This window comes from Anser anser, assembly GCF_964211835.1.
Source record: "Anser anser genome assembly, chromosome: Z".
Classification (NCBI taxonomy): Eukaryota; Metazoa; Chordata; class Aves; order Anseriformes; family Anatidae; genus Anser; species Anser anser.
Window position 1 is genome coordinate 67,389,110 of NC_139723.1, and position 15,942 is coordinate 67,405,051.

General features: G+C 37.0%; 1 protein-coding gene across 4 annotated transcripts in view; it reads left to right on the forward strand.

Moving 5' to 3' along the window:
* Positions 1-15,942, forward strand: part of PDE4D (phosphodiesterase 4D) — a 636,407-nt gene that overhangs the window by 247,529 nt on the left and 372,936 nt on the right. The gene's annotated exons all lie outside the window — the stretch shown is intronic.

Genomic DNA, 15,942 nt, shown 5'->3' on the forward strand with positions numbered 1-15,942 from the left:
GACAGTTAAATAGTTCTAATTTGTAAATCAAGTTAACTTGAGTTGATCTGAAGTTTAATACAATGAGTTAGATTCCAAATAAAAAGTAGGAAAACTTATATTTGCTTCCAAATCTACCTTATTTCTCTGATTTTTTTCTTCCCCTTCCCCCAGAAACAAAAATTGGAGTCTTAAGAAGGAAAAGTACTTCTCTGATTCTGTGCTGTTCAGGCTAGAGTTGTTCTTCTTCTTATTATTGTTCTATTTTAATGTGCCACATACATTGGCAATAAATAAAATTTATTAATGAGCCCTTGCCCTTAAACACAAAAGCAGGATAGCATAAGTTTATCTCTTAACAGAATTCAAATTAAGAAGCACTTGATAAAGGAGAGTGGGAATAGATATTTTTATAAAATAGTACTTTATTAAACCAGGTGATAGAACGAACAAAGGAAAGACAGGAAGGGAATCCCTTGTGAAATGATTCACTAGCATTATTATTATTTTTTTTATGGTCAGTCATTTCTTAGCCACGTGTTTGAGATCAAATCTAAAAAAGAGATTCATTTTGTTGCATCCATCTGCTGTAAAACAGCAGCATAATTTCATTACTTTCTTTTTTTTTTTTTCAAATGATACATACCAGATTATTGTAACTCAATAATATATTCCTGCTTTACCAGTCCTGAGATCTTGATGTCTTCTATGTTTTTGTCCCCATGAGGTTTTCTACTCATTATTTTTCAAATAAAATGTAAAGAAAGTGGGGGTGTGAAATATATTTAAAGAAAGTAAATCATGCATTATAAGCAGTAAATGGATATATGCTATTCAAGCTTATTTTCATTTGCCTGAAATTAAATCTGCACCATAGGTATGTGATATGTATATATCTTTTATGTGCATTGCATTTTATATACACATGTACCTAAATCTTTACAGTGTACATATTTGCAGCTAAAAATGTATTTCTCCACTGTGTGTTAAAATATCATAGTAAGTACATTTAAGGGGAAAGTGATATAATATTGGGGTTAATAAATGATTCAACAACAAATATATGCAGCATAATAAACAATAAACAGTAAAGGTTGCTGGAGAAGGATGTCTAGGGTAAGGTGTGTGGATGCGTAGGTAAGACAAAATGAACCAAAGGCAAGCAAGTTTAGTTTATGGTACATTAAAATGTAATAGCAAAAAAAGTTACTGTAACTGCCATTTTTCAGAGTGCTATTTACAGACCTGGTTTAGAGTAAGAAGATCTCCTCTGATAGTGTTACCCTTGAAAAGGAGGTGGGAGAAATGTGTGCCTTTTTACTTAAAGAATAATTGTTTTGAAACCAGTGTGCGTGATCAGAAATTGTGTGTGTCGCAGAGTAAACTGGATGAAGTTAGGAGACTTCATTTTCCCTTAACAATTATGCATAATCTACAACAATATTAAGGTTTTCTAACTGGTAGTCTTCATAAAACAGTCTATAAATGGGAACATGCAGGATGAAAAGCACATTTGGGCAGAACTGTTTTTTGTTGTAAGCTGAAAGTAAGTCTGTCAAAAGATTACTGAGGAAATTTATCATGTGTGATTGTGTTATGGACATTTCAAGAAGACAAAGGAAATGTATTAGAAAGGAACAGTGATGAACTGAACAAGCAGGTTCAGGCAATATGAAAGGGCAAACTCTGGCATAGTATTAAAAAGTAGAATTTTGTTTAAATGCACTTTGTTTAGTGCACTGTTCACACAAACATTAAAAAAAATTAATATTGATCTTATTCAAGCCACCAATAAATGGAACACCATTCATGTCATATTCCTGACCTTCCTGTGCTTCCAAAATTACCACTTAGTTCAGAATGCTAGTTTTTTTGTTTTTTTTTTTATGGTGTATATATGTGTGTATGTATACACACACAATTCCAAACATAAGAACTAAATTTGTAACACAAAAGACATTGTCGTGTTTTGCAATGATGTGAATGAAATACAGCCACAACAGGTCCAGTGCATGAGAACAACTCATTTAGCTGATACAGATACATAACTCCCTGATTTCTGGAATACGAAATGACATACAGATACAGGCAGTGGGTGGTAGGCTGATGAATTCTTCTAACAACCCAGTTCTTCATTCCTTTGATGAGGCCTGCAGCTCTCCTCCTGCAGTGGCTTGGGATGTAAAACTTTTGACACCAAAATGCATTTACTGTATTATGTGACTATTATCCTGTTAACATGAATAAAAGAGTTAATAATCTTAGTCATATGACAGGAATATTCAGTTTACATAAATTCAGACTGCAGAAATGGCTTGGTTATGAACTGCCAAAATGCCTTCATTTGTTGTTATGTGATGAAGTATTCAACCATAAGATGCAATGTTCACGAACATGTCCATTTAATACCGTGGCGTGATGGTGTATACATAAAAGAGGCGTGTAACTACTTGTCATTAAAAAAGTTGATATATGTATGACTTCATTATCTCTGTAAGAAGCTCTGTGGTTTACTTTTCCAGAAATGTTGAACTGTTGGTTCTGAAAACTGTATCTTGAGACACTTGCTAGGAGTGCTTAAGAAATTGATGAGGCTATTTATGTAAGTGTTCCCTCTGAAGCAGTTGTTTTCAGGAAGGCGTGACTTCATAGTTTTTCATTATTTTTTATTATTAAATTAATAGAAGGCCTCCATGTACTGCATTCAGAAAGGTGGTTATATAACTTGATTTTGCTTGTGAGAGTGTAATTCATCTGTGAATTCATCTGAGTTGAAAGTCTGGTAGCCTCAGACATTTTGAGTCCTCCTCTCCTTCCCATTCTTCTTTATTGTCACCTACCTGTAACTCTGAATGCATTTTAATAGTTGTCAGAGAAACTTCCCAATTACTAATTCTAGGTTGTCAGAGGGGAAAAATACTGCATTTAGAGCAAGTTGAAATAGAAGACTAAGTAGTAGAGTTACATGGGATCTTCATTTTTGATGGAGAAGTTTCTGAATAATTTACCATTTCAGAGAGTGTTACAGCTATGTAATTACGAGATTAAAACTAATTAACTCATTTTGAAATTCTAGAATCACAGAATGGCTCGGGTTGTAAGGGACCTTAAAGATCACCCAGTTCCAACCCCCTACCATGGGCAGGGACACCACCCACTAGACCAGGTTACCCAAAGCCCCATCCAGCCTACCTTGAACACCTCCAAGGATGGGGCATCCACAACTTCTCTGGGCAGCCTGTGCCAGTGCCTCACCACCCTCTGAGTTAAGAATTTGCTCCTAACATCTAACCTAAATCTCCCATGTCTTAGTTTAAATCCATTCCCCCTTGTCCTGTCATTATCTGATGGAGCTCTCCATCTTTTTTATAACCCACCTTCAAGTACTGAAAAGCTGCAGTGAGGTCATCCCGGAGCCTTCTCTTCTGTAGGCTGAACAGTCCCAGCTCTCTCAGCCTGTCTTCATAGGAGAGGTGCTCCAGCCCTCTGATCATCTTTGTGGCCCTCCTCAGGACCTGCTCTAACAGCCCCACATCCTTCTTGTGCTGGGGGCCTCAGACCTGGATGCAGCACTCCAGGCCTCACAAGGGCAGAAGAGAGGGGACAATCACCTCCCTCCCCTGCTGCCCACCCCTCTGTTGATGCAGCCCAGGATGCAGTTGGCCTGGACTACTGTCAGTCTACAGACAGTGGTAGTCCATAGGAAACACCTGGAAAGAATCAAGTGTTTCAAAGCTTTGTGACCAGGAATTCAAATATACTCCAGGCAAAATCAATTGAAGTTCCTCAGAAATCTGCATTATATTGAATTACTGTAAAAGCAGTCATAATGCTTTGAGGTATGCTTAGTGTAATGATGGGACAGCACATATTACAACAAGATACAACTCTTCTGGTGCGTGCTTGACAAGTTTGATTTCTGACTCGTCTCAGTTGGCTATTTCCATGCCTTTTCTAGCCACCTGCTGCCTGGTGCAGTTTGGCATGGGTGGTCATTAGGGTGGGATCATACAGACTGGGATCTGTGGGGGGGAGACTTGACTCTTCCCCAGCTGTGTGAACAATCAGTGTATGTGACACTTCCAAAGGTCTGTGGAAGGATGTTTAGATACTTTAAATCATACGGATTTAGCAACTCGTGGGAAGTCAGCTTTCCTTTATTTTCCATGAAAAATTCCTTTCTGTAGGAAAGGAAGGAGAAGCAAGAAGTATAAATATTTGGAGCAGGCTAGTAACGTCGGTGCAACATAGCAACTAAATTATATCTAATTAATTGAAAGTATGAAGTCATGACATGCATGTGCTTGATTTTTTTATTTTTGGCATTTTATTATCTGTTGTCTTAATCTTTCTGTGTGAACACAAAATGTTCAAATGGTAGTATTTTTTTTTTTTCTCTGATGTGTGTAGTTTTGGACAGAATATTTGCTCCCCTTGGGATTTATTTTTGTGTGTGTATTCAAATAAAGCAAGTAGTGATAAATGACATTCTTTTTATTATATAAAGTGGGTTTGGTTTTCGTGGTTTCTTTGTTAGTCTTCCCCTTTGATATCTCTGTCCCTTCTCTAGCTCTTCTGAGGCTTACCTTTTGATGGTTGTTTTTTTTCTTTTTATTTTGTTAGATTTTTTTTTTATAAATGCACACCCAAACCTAAACATTTAATATGCTTATTGACTGTAAAAATGCAACTATGTGCCCCTTTATAGGTAGTACTTTCATCTGAATTCAGACAGCCTTTGTCCCCACCCATAGTAAATATTTTTACATTGACTTTGGCACTCACATATGACAACAATAGATGCCTTAGAAATAGTTTAGATAGATATGGGTAGGGTGTGCCATTTTAAGTTTCAGGAATGTGTAGCTGGCATAAGGGTATTGATAAACTTAGGTCTTTTGTTTATTTTTATTTCACAACATCTTTTCATTCACTTTTAGCGGTAATTACAAAGTACAATAAAACTTCAAAGTGTTAGTTACAAACATGTTTCTGTTCTGCAGTCTACATAACCTGATGTGGTTCTGTGTCTGGATGCAATGTATTTATGCTGGAACTGTACTAAACTGTAGTTTCAGTTTGGAATAACTTCAGTGTAGTCTTTTTCTTGCTACATCTTCTTCTAATTTTCAAGGTGTATTTTCTTCAAAGGCTTTTAATGCATGTCTATGATTTTCTTTCCTTCACTACTCAGTGATTCTCAGGCAAATGAAGTAAATTGGTGTATGAAAAGTATTGGAAAAACAAGAGCAATCAAAGTAGGATAGGACGATAACTGCCAAGAACACTAGGGAAGGATAGTGTAATGTATACATACATGGGGAAGGATGTGTATAAAATACTCAGCAGTGTATACTCTATACTAACAGCTGAAACACTCAAGGGAATTTTGCAGAGTAGTTCAAACTTCAGTGGATTTTTTTTTTCGGTGTATTTTTTTTGAAGGCTATTTCAGACTAGCTAGACTGTAGCATATTTTTCCTGATTTAATGAGATGCATGTACTCCTGAGATTAAAGCAGTGATAAAAAGCAGAGATAAAGCAGTGTTTAATCAGATTATGGTTGCAACAAAATGTAATAAATAATAACATCCTTTTGGAACTATTAAAATAAAGTCTGAGGATTAAGAAGAGAAGATACTATGAACAAGGTGAAGATGAGTTTCTCATTTGCAAGTGACCTTAACCTTATCTATTTCTGTTGAATTCAGAAAACAAATTAGTCTTTTTTTTGTGTTTGTCTCAAATATCCGTTTTTCTTGAGTTTCTTCTATTGATTCTTTTTCTCACTTAAGTTTTATTCATGCTTTCTAGATCAACTGACCAAATAAAGTTTTAATCAAGGCAACAACTGACATATTAGTGAACTCTCTTCCACTGTTTTCCAGACTTTTTAGATTGAACTACTGCTTTTTCTGGATGGTATGCAGTGAAGATCCCATGCTAGTGTAAATAAAGGATGCATGAATTATTCCCAGGAAATAACTTATTGATGGTATTGTCACAGAGACATATTGCAAATATGTACGATAACCCTATATATCCTCATGTACAACCAAATATGTTGTCTTTTCTTGAAATTCTGTTGGGTACGAAGGGCTGTGCTTCTGTGTATGCTTGTATATAAATACACAACAGGCTTGCAAATACACTTTGTGTATTTGATGGAATCTGGGAACACATATACTTGGGTTGATAGGGCAGAGGTGAGGAATGAGGTAGGGGAACATGATGCTGTCCAGTAGCTACAGAATGGCTTGCAATAAGCTGAGGATGTTGCACAGTGGTTTTAACTACTGAGAGGAATTTATTTTTTCTACCAAGCAGGAATGATACTGTTTCCATAGCTCAAAGCTGAGGAGAAACAGATAAAGATAAGGATACAATCCATTTCCCCATAAAGGAAGAAGCAAAGGCATCATCCCAAATGGGAGTCATGTTAGAGTAGAACTCTGGATGGTATCGTAAAAGAGACCCAAGAACCACTTCAGAAAGGCCAATAAATTGTCTAGGTAGATTAGCTAGTACAAGATTTTTCTTCTATAGCAGCACCCATTGCATCTCTGTTTCTAAAATAATACCCATCTCAACTGTTTGAGCCTTTCTGAATGATGGATGACCTGGTAGATCTTTTATTTCTTGAAACATTTTAAAAGCTGAAGTGCTTCGCCTAGACCATGGCATGGTCTGATCTGTTTTTTAATGTCATGTTTGTATTGGACAGAATTTAACATAAATTCTAAATAAATTAACACAGATAGAACTGAGTTCCTGTAGTTCTGCTTTCATTTTTCTCATTTTTCATTTTTTTTTTTCTTTTTTACCTCAAATGCAAAGAACTGCTTTGCAAGAGTGTTTTTGCATCCACAAATTTCATTATATCTTATATTATATTGAAAGCTATTGGGTGTGACTGCAAAGGTTTTAACTCTGGTACCCGTCCAACATGACAAATTCTCCAACTTCCTTATTGTTTTTATGAATTTTACAAAAAGTTATTGTACCTTTTATAGAACCATTTTATTAGCTTACAGTATAACATCTTAGAAAGCCTACTATGCTCAAGCAGTCTCCCATGTTGCTTCTTGTTGGATCACTCTGCATTTTGCAAACTTGCTATCTTCACTTTCATTTTGCATGTGTATTTTACTGTTTTCTTTGTGGCTTGGTAAAACAGGTTATTTGTTCTTTCCCCAGTCCTTTCAATCCTGTCTGTTCTGCAGTTTGAAGCATCTTTAGTGCTTTTATTCAAGCTGAAATTGGTAGCCTAGTAGCCTTTTCCTCAGTTTTGAATCTGAACTTCACTGTACCTTGGCCTTATATTAAGTATTTAAGAGATATTCTGTAGTTACTTGTATGTAACCTCCACATTTCAAATGTGTCATAAAAGTTTAAGAAATTTGTTTTCCTTTTTGGTTTCTTGTTACAATTCATATCTCTAGTATATGACTTTCTTCCAGGAATACATATTCTTAAAATTTCTTTAGCACAGTCTAACAACTACCCATCTTTTCTTTTCACACATTCTTGAATAGCTTCAGCTTCTTCAGGATTTGTAGGTTTTGCTCCGTTTTTAACTCTAATGAATTTTCTTCTTTTTCTCATGAATGAACTTTTTGGTTATTTATTCTATACTTGTTTCATCTGGTACCAAGAACATTTTTTATTATTGTCATTGATGGTTGAGGAGGACACTGAGCATAACATTTGTAAGAGTTCATTTTGACATAGGAAAGTTAACATACAACTGAGAAAGCAGAGTGGGAGAGGTGTTTCAGCATCTCAGTCTGCCAAGGTACTAGTCCCATGAGGAGCAACTGTTGACTGGAACAAGGAAGTTTTTTTCTGTCAATGGGCAAAGTACTGACAGACTTCTTATTTATGCAGATGTGCAGTGAATTGTTTGTTAGCAGAAGGCTTCTTTCTATCCTGATCTGGGGAAAACGGCCAATCCTAGAACTGCCTGTAGCTGGAGAAAGTTACTGGTACTTGGACTGTTTCTGCAGTGGTGTGGTCTCTCAGTTGTGGTGGGATGCGCTGCCAGATGTGTCCTTTCACTCATGCTCAACTAATATTTTGTTCTTGTGACAAAATAATATTGGTAACATTGACATCTCCCCTCACTGCAAAATTTTAGGTAATAATCTTGTAAATCTCTACTATTTTATACTATGTATATCAGTATGTTTAATAAATGTATAGTGTGTTGAGTTTCCATTTTCTATACCCTCAAAGTTCAGCAAGTCATCTTTTTTACTTTCTCCTTCATCAGAGATGGCATGACACTACAGGTACGGTTCCTCTCTGTTCGTTGTTTGCTCCCCTCCTAGAAAACATTTCACATCTACCCATTAATTTCAACATCATACCTTTGCAAAGTCTTTTCATTCAGTTCTTTAACAAAAATATGTACAGAGTTAATACATATCTTTTCTGTGTTATTCAGTGTATCAAATTTATCAGTACTCAGTCAATATTCTTATTATGGCAGATAGAGCTAATCAGTTACAATTTCACTGTGACAGGTGCTCCACAAGTAAGTTCCTGACTAAGAACATGACGTTGATTTATTGTAGACTGCACATTTATGGAAGATAGAGTATTTAAGTAAGCTTTGGAATACTTTTAAGTTGTCTTAATGTTTAACAATATATGATGTACAATTATGTATATTTGCTTTGTGGGCCAGACTAGCTGGCATATCCAATAACTTTGATAGTATTCTTTAAGACACAAATTTATCTCTCTTTATCTTCCTTATTAAATAAGTTAAAGGAAAAGTAGACATTCCTGATGTGCATTTTAATATAATAATTATCCAGTTATATTCAAATAAATAAGTCATCTAGCCATTACCATATGTGCATTCTTGTGCACATGTAGTTTGGGGATGGGTTGGTTCACAAAATCAAAAAAGCTAGCTATTGTATTCCCAGTCTTGCCAGAATCTTGCTCTGCAGCTGTAAGAACCTTTATTGTCTGCTATGTTTTCATAGGTACAGTCACAATTAATTCTAGAAAGCTGTTAATTTACAATCATAGCATGTAGGACATTGCATAATCAAAAGGAAGAATAAAATGACTTGTGTAAATGCATGCTGTCGTAGGAAATAGATTAGACCACATAATTAAATGTGGAAATCCAGCAAGATCACAGAAAATATTAATTAAAAAGCCGAAGAACTAACTTCACAATGAGCTCTTCCCGCCCCCCCACCCCCAAAAAAAAAAAAATTACTACGGAAGAAATGTTTGAAACTTTTTAGTGTTAGTCCAAAAAGTATCACTCATTTCAGAGGACAGCAATGTATGTGAGAGAGAGCAAAGTTAGATGCTCCAGCTACAAAATGATTATTTGAGAACAATTATGTACTTAAGTATTACTTCTTGTGACAGTCACAGGCTGGAAACTTTACATGTGGTTCTCTTGGGAGTTGCGTATATTCAGTGACTGTATGAGGCTTATGTATCAGAGAATTAGTTACAACCGTAGTCACACAACAGTTCATAATATTTGGTGGCTTTACTGTAGGAGCAGCTGTGATAACACCAAGCCTTTGGCCTTCCATCAACAATGACTTGCCAAGAGCAACAATATTAAAGCATGTGGTGATTTGCATAAATAAAATCAATGAATATCAGAGAAGTTAAATCCCACGTTATGATAAGTGTTAGCAATTTAAAAAGCAACACTAAGGCCAAAGCATTCTGAGTTCAAGATTGACTGCATCTTTCAATGTGTAAAAAACATCTCAACAAAAAAGGCATCGTGGCTGTATTATGTTGACCTTCATTCCATGTTGGAAAGTCAATGGATCATCAGTGGTTCTTCCAGAGCCTCCATCGCAGTACATGGAAGTAAGAAAGAAAGGGTAAAATGATTTTGCTGGTAATAATCTTGTATTTTCGCCAGAATTTGTCAGAAAAATGGTATAGCTTTTTCTATGACCGGTGCAAGAATCTCTTAAACCAGCTTGGAAACTGAGAGCCTCTAAAAGAATGTGCTTCGTAAAAATACAATTTCACCATGTTCCTATCGTACATCTTTTTTTTTTTTTTTGTTAAGATTGTTTTTGGATGAGTTATTTAAGACTTTCAGAACTCTCTGCTCTATTCAGAGGCTACATTACAATGCCAAACTTATCTCAGTGCTGATGAATATAAAGGATATATACTTTATGAACCTTCAGGAATGTGTCACTGAAAATAATTTTTTTAGTCAATTATTTTGCGAACTGTCAGTTTAAGCTCAGTGTCCTGTGAATCCTTAAAAATTGTAAATTAAACTGACCTACCTGAATAGACAGCATTGAAGAGGGTTTCACAACTCCTCCACTTACTGGAGCATCTCTTGCAAATAACATTGATATGCTGATCAGGGGTAGCTCCTTTTCTGTTTGATGACTATTTTAGTTGGAGGGTGGCTGGAGCTCAGCTCAGTATGTGGAGGAAAGTCTCTATCTTTAATTCTGTACGTATTCTCAGAGCTATCTAGCTCTCTGGAATACATTTAATTTCAAATACACTTCTAGACTTATCTTGCACAAAACAGGAAAAATGTTTTTTGTCTTGTGACTTCACTACAACCTGCTATTTTGCATGTTCCAAGTAAAAAGATTATTTCCAATCTAGAATAAATGACATAAATGTGTTTAAAAGCCTTATAAAAATGTCACTGATTATTTAAATATGAAATATATATTAATATGCAATGAAACATCATTGTTAAAATATAGAGAGAAGGAGAGGGCAGTTAAAGACATAAAGTGATTTTAGCTGTAGAACTTGCTTGATAACATTTTTTTTGAAATATGCTTGGGTTATGAGCTGGACTGTTCAATAGTTGCTGGTTCCATCCATGCCCTTTTGGTAATAAAAGATTATCCTTTAGTTGTCTTATACAGAAAATAAACAAAGACTTTGAAATGGAACTCACCCTGTATTATAGAGGTGATCCTCTCTTTTATCAACAAATTGGGTTGTACAGTGTAGCTTATTTAGAAACTTTTACTTAGAAAATTTCTCTGAGGTAGGCTTCATGAACTTTCCAATAAAAACTAAGGCTCTTTTAGAACTGAGTGGTGTATATTCTGCAACCCATACATGAAGTGGAAGAAATAAAATACTTCAACAGAAGGATGACATAGTTACTAATGAATAATTTACTTTTTCTTTCATACAGTGTTCATTCGTTATATGAAATGAATTTAATTCTCTTAAGGATGTTTAGACCTTGAATTAGGCTTAGTTCATTATATAGATTCTGGGAAGGTAACTGTAACTTTGATATAATTAATTTCATCCACACGAGAATTTCAGAGTGAAACCACCCAATTTACTGTGAAGATGACAGTACTTTTGCAAAGGAGAAGTCTGCTTAAATACATTACATTTTGCAGAAAATAAGGTAAAGGCTTCATAAGAAGCAATACTCTCAGGGAACTTGGGATGGAAGCCTGGAAGTAGCAGGTTAGCTGGTTTTGGACCATTTGAGTGCAGGTGAACAGTTACAGGGGTGAGGTTAAGGCACAAACCATACTCAGCTGTTAATAATGTATGTTATTTGAACTAGGGGGGAAGTCTGGAGTGAAAGATGTGCCATAATTTTCTTTTAATAAGAACACTTTGTGTTTTGTTTTGTTTTGTGGGGTTAAGCCTGAATTTGACAACCATGTCAGACATACAGTTCATCCAATAAATTTGTAGCTTCAAATGCATATTTTCAGAGCCTGTTATTTTTCATACTATCTTCTATTTGCATGAGAATTCATGTGAGTTTACCTTGTTGTATACATTCAGAGTACTTTAAGTTATGAAGCCCTAACACTTTCTCCAAGCCTAAATATTTTTACTAATCCAGTGCTTGTCACAAGCTTAGTGGATAATCCTATTAACATTTTTTCACATTATTTTTCTTCTGGCATTTGTTCTTTATTTCAGCCTAAAAGAGTTAGTGTGAATATGGTACTTACATAGTTGTTTCAGATCTTGTGTCTTCTGGATTATTAGGAGCTATTTAGTTCCTAGTTTTGCTCTGGCTCCTTGATTTAAGCAGGTTTTGGCTAGTAGACCAGCCACCACCTAAATGAGATTTCATTTGAGTTGAACTCTGCATTCAACCACCTGAAGGTGCATAAGGATACATTAACTTTATATTCATATATATGTGTGTGATCTTACAGCAAGTGATGTGAAGTTGATAACGTTTCTGGCATAGAAAATGCCATTAGACTTCAGATTTTATTTACTGAAATGGTAAGACAAATAAAATTCTGCCAACAAACATTACTTGTTGAAATTAGGAAAATGTTATTTCTGAAAATGGTTTTTAATGCTATAGCTTTCTCAGTGCTGGTAGGGTTGCCACACACCACTCAAGGAGGAAGCTAAGGAGACCTTAGTGCTCTCTCCAGCTCCCTGAAAGGAAGGTGTGGGGAGCTGGGGGTCAGCCTCTTCTTGCAAATAACTAGCAATAGGACAAGAGGGAAAGGCCTCAGGTTGTGCCAGCGGAGGTTCAGGTTGGAAATGAGGAGACATTTCTTCTCAGAACGAGCAATCAGGCATTGGAATGGGTTGCCCAGGGAGGTGGTGGAGACACTGTCCCTGGGGGTGTTTAAGGCAAGGTTGGACCTGGTGCTTAGGGACATGGTTTAGTGGGTGACATTGGTGGTAGGGTGACGGTTGGACCAGATGATCTTGAAGGTTTTTTCCAACCCTTATGATTCTATGTTAAGTAAATCAGACTGATGTTGCCAACACAGATCTCAATGATGGCCAATTATGGTAAAGATGGACACAAGAAAATATGTGTTTACCAGGCTAGGAGGTAAGGATTTTTCCAACTCCAAAGTTCACCAGAAATGTAAATATTGTTTTCTTAAATGTAGATTACATTTCATTATGCTTTAAACAACTCCAAGAGCATGAACAATTACTTTTCCATTTGCATGGTGACATGAGGGTGAAATGAACCCATATGGACTAAAATGATAAATTGGGAATGAAAGGGAGGGACAAAATTTAAAATGAAAAATCAAAGGGAGGGAGAGAAAAAGAACAAGTAAATGATTTACATGTTGAAGTGTAATTAAACAAAACTGGTTTGTTGGTGATGTTGAAGTGAATTTTATCCTGAGACTACTTCCAGATACATTAAAATTACTCTGATATATTGTTGTACAGCTTTCACAGTATCACAGTATCACAGATTTCTAGGTTGGAAGAGACCTCAAGATCATCGAGTCCAACCTCCAACCTAACACTAAGTACTCCACTAAACCATATCGCTAAGCTCTACATCTAAACGTCTTTTAAAGACCTCCAGGGATGGTGACTCCACCACCTCCCTGGGCAGCCCGTTCCAATGCTTAATAACCCTTTCGGTAAAGAAGTACTTCCTAACAACCAACCTAAAACTCCCCTGTCGCAACTTTTGCCCATTCCCCCTCGTCCTGTCACCAGGCACGTGGGAGAACAGACCAACCCCCACCTCTCTACAGCCTCCTTTCAGGTAACTGTAGAGAGCGATAAGGTCGCCCCTGAGCCTCCTCTTCTCCAGGCTGAACAAGCCCAGCTCCCTCAGCCGCTCCTCGTAAGACTTGTTCTCCAGACCCCTCACCAGCTTGGTCGCCCTTCTCTGGACTCGCTCGAGCACGTCCATGTCCTTCCTGTAGCGAGGGGCCCAAAACTGAACACAGTACTCAAGGTGCGGCCTCACCAGAGCCGAGTACAGGGGGACAATCACTTCCCTAGACCTGCTGGCCACACTGCTTCTTATACAGGCCAGGATGCTGTCGGCCTTCTTGGCCACCTGAGCACACTGCTGGCTCGTATTCAGCCAACTATCAACCAATACGCCCAGGTCCCTCTCGGCCAGGCTGCTTTCCAGCCACTCATCTCCCAGCCTGTAGCTCTGCTTGGGGTTGTTGCGCCCCAGGTGCAGGACCCGGCACTTGGCCTTGTTGAACTTCATACAGTTGACCTCAGCCCATCGCTCCAGCCTATCCAGATCGTCCTGCAGAGCCTTCCTGCCCTCGAGCAGATCGACACACGCACTTAGCTTGGTGTCATCTGCAAACTTACTGAGGGTGCACTGGACGCCCTCATCCAGATCATCGATAAAGATATTAAAGAGGACCGGCCCCAGTACCGAGCCCTGGGGGACACCACTAGTGACCGGCCTCCAACCAGATTTGACTCCATTCACCACAACTCTCTGGGCCCAGCTATCCAGCCAGTTTCTAACCCAGCGAAGCATACGCCAGTCCAAGCCCCGAGCAGCCAGTTTCTTGAGGAGAATGTTGTGGGGAACGGTGTCAAAAATTTTTTTTTGAATTTACATTTTCCTTTTTCATAACAATCCATACATTTAGAAACTGACAATCTAGCTATAGAAATAATTTAGTTCAAAAAATATAAGCTACCTATGATTGTTTCTGTCAAATTTAGATGAACAGTGTAGCAGTGTTATTTTATTGGGGTGGGGGTGGGGATGGTTATTGTTATTGTTATGTTTTTCTCGTCCATTTAATGCAGCATAAATAACAGAGCAGGAAGATTTTATTGTGCTTTCAGCTGTACTGCTTTCAGTAATTAGAGACCAAGGATGCCAGAGGAGGACCAAGTCTGAACATGTAAGACCAGGGTGTGGGTGGTATGTTGCCAGAAGGCTGTTGAGTTTGCTCAGGTTAGAGATCACTTGGAGGCCAAATGTCCCTTCCTGCAAGGAGTGACAGGATGTTGGTGGCTCTGAGCAGCTCTCCTTTCATGAGCTGAGCTCACAATTCTATGTGCTTGAGGAATAAATGACCTGGATGCAAAGACTGTTATTGTATAGATATTTATTTAATTTGGGAGAAGAAACAAGAGCTTTGCTTGTTCCTTTTTTTTTTTTTAATAATGTATTTATGTAGTAATACTCAAAAATTATATAAATGTATGTCACTACAAAAATACACATTTCCATATGTAGTGATTGAAAATCTGTTGCAACTGGGTAGAAGTAAATATTCTACTACTATTAATAGCAACACAGTTAAGATCTTATTTGTGGAAGATCTTCAACAGCTAAGATTTGTTAAAGTTTTTAGAAATTCTATTTGCCTGGGTTGGATGTTGCTTGATGTGTACAATAGAGTGGACAGGAACACTCCAGAAAGTTAATCAAAATTAATCACAGAATCCCAGAATGACTGAGACTGGCAGAGACCTCTGGAGGCCATCTGGTCCAATGCCCTGCTCAAGCAGGGACACCCCGAGCAGGTTGCCCAGGGCCATGTCTACAACAATAAATAATATGATATTTATTACTAATAGCATATTAATTTGAACTGATTACTAATAAAAAACATTAATTTTGTTTAAATTCTAATTTTATATCTTAAATATTTGGACTATTCTATTCTAGTCTAAATAGTTTTGATTAAGGTCTTTTTAGTTTATTTTGGGGTAAGTTTCACCAAATAATGTAAGACTGTTTTCACCCAGAATGGGTATCCTTATTACTGCCCAGTATATATTCTCTGATGCATCTGAATCAAATGAGAAACAAGTTCTAGAGCTGGCATGGCTACTTGGGTATCCTTTGCCTTTTCTTTCAGTTTTGTGATAGACTTTTATCAAGGGACTTTCTCCAAGGAGTGGCTGCACTGATTTATACAGACAAGCAATATTTTAGAACAAAGATATTCTCTACTATGATGGATAGGGGAAACAAACAAACAATAACAACAACAAAACAAACAAAAAGCCACCAAGATGAATTTTAATACATGAGATGGAAGAAACAGACATAATTGAAATTAAAAATGACAATAATTATGAGTTGTAACACCTTTTGGAGCAACGAACAGCATGCTGCACAGTCATTACACTTTTCAGTGTTGCCTGGAAATTGGAGTAAGATTTCCTCATTCATTTGCAGCTTGCCCTAGCTCTCCCTTGCTGTAGTGTTGGAAAGATCAG